The following is a 5,000-nucleotide window of genomic DNA, read 5'->3' as shown; positions in this document are numbered from 1 at the left end:
TTCCACAAGAAATCTATAATAATTTTACACATGAGTAAAACCTGAGGGTTTAGAACCGCTATAAAAACAAACACACACACAACCCACGTGTATTTGGCTATTAATCGAGGCAACAAGCTTGGGAGTACCCCTTGGCATACGGGCTTCCTGGTTGGGGGGGAGGCTGGGGATCTATGAGTGAAAGCGCTCATATCAGGTAATTCACATTGAAAACTATGGAAAAATCTGTAATTTTATGATTGTGAAGAAGGGGAAATCATGGCCAAAATGCGAATACACAATTAAAAAGAAAGTAAAAGATTCAGCCTCTGGTTTTGAAACCAGAAAGTAAGAAAAACCTTGGTCAAGTTATCTTCCGGCGCTGAGAACACGATTTGAGATATTCATCGCCTATGCACCTTTCCGTCGGCAAACCCTCACCCGAAATCCTCACTTGGAAATCTTAGCTAGCTTATGCACTATTTCCTAACCGGGGGAATCTGAAACCTCTTGGCAAAGCCATTTTGTACCGGCATCGACCACACCATTTGACCTTTTGAATATATAGTGACAACGACAACAATAATCATTATATCAACATTAACAAAAAAGAGACCTTTACCATTATTTATACAGAGAATTACATAACATAGTATGTCGGTTAGCAAGGTTCGGGGAGTAATTCCTATAATGCAAGGTGTGGTATAAACTGAACATAAATTGATGATACCTACTGCTTCTCCAGAATGTTTCTTGTATTTTTCCTCGCCAAATACACGCACGCTCCGGTCACCCTCACTTCGTAATTCAGACTGTCGGAATTGCCGGTTGACCTTTGAGCGCTCGCCGATGAGCGAGGCACATGCTTGGCCGGAAAATAAGTATCGAATGGATTCGAATACCTGCTAAGAGGGTTTTATTCATTTTCTTCGATTGCTGTGCGGGGAGTAACATGAATTATTGCGCGCACAGACTCCCGTTGTGCGTTTTGCTGGGGCAACTTCGCTTGGGACACAAGGGAATCCGAACTCTGATGAACGGTCGTGGACTTGAGTTTAATATCTGCTGTTTAACGATTATCGTTTGGTCGTCATCCCAGCGTTTTTCCATCGCTACATAGTTGTTTTTCAAGATGAACCCATGATGTTCTTCAACGGCTGTCAGGCAGCCCATTATCAATATTCTTTTGTTATTTTTACAATTCTTTGTCGAAAGAAGCCATATTCCTTGGAAAGATCATACAAAAATGAACACAATCCAAAGCAGCGTATTGATTTCAGACCAAAGGGCGAATGTTGCGTACTAGAATAATGACTAAAAACAATATAAGCAGCTTCAATTGTTGACTTTACCTTGAGATGAAGCCGAATCTGAGTTCACATTGAACTATTTGTTACAAACAAACATATCTTTATACCTATAAAACATCAATGATTCTAAAAGTTTTTTTTTTTTCTTTTCTGTTTTTTTTTTTCTTTTTTCTTTCTTTTGCGAGCTTAGAGCAGCTAAACAAAAACGAATCTTAAGACCATGGTCTTTAAAGAGATAGTACTTGTTCGGGATTCTGTTTATTTTTCAAATGCCATTTGGTTACTTATTTATTTATTTATATTTTCGTTTAGATCATTCCGTTTTACGTGGTAATGCTTTTAATGGTTTAATTTTGTTGATAATCCTCCCTCGCTGAGATACGTATTCGGGAACAACAACGATTACTGATAAGATCTGGACCCCTCTACTCTGATATTCTGTTTGTAACCATGTTTACATCATGTGACATGGTTGGTTTGGCTTTCTGTTCAGAGGGAGGAAGGTACAGAAAAGGGGGAAATGTAATTCGATTAGGTAAATAGAACTCTCGCGTAGTAGCCCATACATTACTGCATTTCCGTGTTTTGATGATTCAGAGCTAAACGCCATGTATTATTATTTTCTCAGTAAAGAACAAGAAGAAGATAAAGACCCGATGATATACCGCAAAAGTGTTAGATAAACAGTAATACTAATTATGATAACCCAATGAACTGAGAGATAATTCTTGAATATTTTCGAGGGTAAAATGCAAGGGGTTCATAATATACTTTGGAGACCCAGTCCATGTTCAGCTGCACAACATCGGTAAACTAAAGAAGGAGGACACTAGGGAGGAGAGAGAGAGAGAGAGAGAGAGAGAGTGAGTGAGTGAGTGTGAGTGAGTGAGTGAGTGAGTGAGTGAGTGAGTGAGTGAGTGAGTGAGTGAGTGTGAGTGAGTTGAGTGAGTCTGAGTCAGAGACGCAATATAAAGAGACACAAAGAGAAGCAAACGAGGTATAAAGAGAATATAAAAGTAAAAGAGAGAGAGAGAGAGAGAGAGAGAGAGAGAGAGAGAGAGAGAGAGAGAGAGAGAGAGAGAGAGAGAGAGAGAGAGAGAGAGAGAGAGGAGAAGGCAGAGCCGGGAAACTCAATCGAGGGGGCATCAGGGATTGGAACCTCTCTCGTTGCGTCATTCCTTATGAATGCAAATACTGAGATTGCCTTCTGATTGGAGATTTGACTCTCGCTCCGGTATTTGGATTGGTGATTGTAACGCGGTCTGTTTCCGGGGTCGATGCTCATTTCTCTTAGCTTTGTTATCATCCTTTTTAGATTGTTGTTTCGAAATTTATCGCGATCATTTTCGTATTGATTATCATTGAACCAAGCATAACCCTTTACTTTATGGCTCCAAGCAGTCATAAGGGTTAATTTATCCACATATAAGATTTCACTAGATTTAATAAAGGTCTATCGTGATCTGCAAATGATTACAGATTGAAAAGCAGTTTTTTCGGGATCATAATTCTGTTATACATCTAGCTAGATCACTGCTTATGTTCTACAGTAATTGTTCATCTGCTCCCGGGCATAAACTAGTATTATAATAAGAAATATAATACAAATATATATATACATAAAATCTAAGGTCATTCTGACAGTTGCCATCAATATTATTATCACTTTCATTATCGCTGATGTTATTATTGCTATGTGTATTAGTAACAAAAACAATATAATGGAAATTGAAGTAAGAGCAACAACAAAAACAACGATGATAATAATGACGGAAAATGATAAAAGTACTAAGGATGATAGCTATGATAAAAATCACATTACTATTACGATTACTAATACAGCAGAAGTAGTGGCGGCAGTTCATGATGATAATAATGAAAATGATGATGATGATAAAGTTGATGATCATAATAAAATTGTTGATTATGATGATAATGATGATGGTGATATATACATATATATATATATATATATATATATATATATATATATATATATATATATATATATATATTATTATTATTATTATTATTAGTATTATTATTATATTAAGCTATATAATGAGCCACACTGAAAAATCGAGATTTATACCACCAAAGGTGTCAGTGCAGTTCAAGATACAGCTAAGAAAGAATGAAAAAAAGAAAGTCAGCTAATTACGTAAGGAAAACATATTAGCTGACGTTTTAAATTTATCAAGAGTCGAAGAAGTTACAATCTCTGAAGGCAATCTATTCCCAAGTCTACAAATAGCAGTAAAAAAGCATCTAGAAAACTGACTTGTAGACGATCGACTTACATCAAATGTCATTGAATTGAGGGTCATAGAACTTCTGGTAATTCTTGCAGGTTGATAAAAATCAGGTAAAAACTTATAAAAGGGATGTGAATTATCGGTTACAATCTTGTATAAAACTGAAAGATCCCCAATAACTCTACGATGTCCAATGTCCAAATTTAAGTCAGACAGGAGAAATTTAATGGAATTAAACGAACGATCAAGTAGTCTTAAGTGTGAGTCTGCAGCAGATAACCACACAGAAGAACAATACTCAAAATGAGGCAGAATAAAAGAAAAGAAGCACCTACGTGTAATGTTGTCATCTTCATACATTTTCTTGCACTTGCGAATGATGCCTAACTTTATTGAAATTGCCCGGGCCATATTCCTAATATGCAATTCAAATGTAAGCTTTGAAACAAAGGTTACACCTAAGAGCTTCAAGTTATCCACCGAAGTGATTAAGACTCCATTAATCAGCAGACTTGGATGCTGAGGCAACTGCGTTCGAGACCGACTCACAATCATTTCTTTAGACTTAGTAGGATTTAATTTCATGCCCCACCGAGAGCACCACGATTGAATCATCAGGTCTACAGTGAGACTGTCAGCTACTATTTGCCTAGTTGCCGGAGAAGGAATATCAGCATAGAGAGAAGTATCATTGGCATATGCCAACATTTTATTAGTAATGGCAGACCACATATCGCTTGTATATAAGATAAAGAGCAAAGGGCCAAGAACAGTACCTTGAGGAACCCCAGAAGGCACATGGGAATACGACCTAAAACTACCACCAACATGAACACGCTGCTGCCTACCAGTTAAGAATTCAGTTAAAATACTTTAAACCTCACCACTTACTCCAAAAGACTGCAACTTAAAAATTAAACCTTTGTGATTAGCAGTGTCAAAAGCTGCACTAAAATCCAGCGAAACAAGTCTTGACTCATGACCCTTAACTAAAGTAGACTGCATTTCATGCACTTGCATAAGCAATGCATCATTGCAGCCAAGTCCCTTTCTAAAACCAAACTGAGTCTCTGGAAGAAACAGTCTCAAATGTATAGAAAGAAGTTTGACCAGCAAACGTTAAAGAATCTTGGATAAAATTGGTGTAATTGAAATGGGCCTATATTCAGTAAGTGAAGACTGTAGTGGGCCCTTAGGAATAGGGGTAACATTACCAAAGCGCCAGCACTCTGGAAATGACCCTTTACGAACTAAAAGGCGTAAGATTACGGCTAATTTAGGAGCTAATTGGCCATTTAGTCTTTTAAAAATTAAAGGAAACAAGCCATTAGGGTCTTCTCCTCCATATTCATCTAGTTCAGATAACAGATACTTGATTTCAGAGGACTTGAAAGCAAATGAATTAAAGCATGGCAATGGGTGACATGAAGAAGGAAGTTCAATATCTTCTAAACTT

This window comes from Penaeus vannamei, chromosome 2 (genome assembly GCF_042767895.1).
Source record: "Penaeus vannamei isolate JL-2024 chromosome 2, ASM4276789v1, whole genome shotgun sequence".
Lineage (NCBI taxonomy): Eukaryota > Metazoa > Arthropoda > Malacostraca > Decapoda > Penaeidae > Penaeus > Penaeus vannamei.
Note: the sequence above shows the minus strand (reverse complement) of the source record.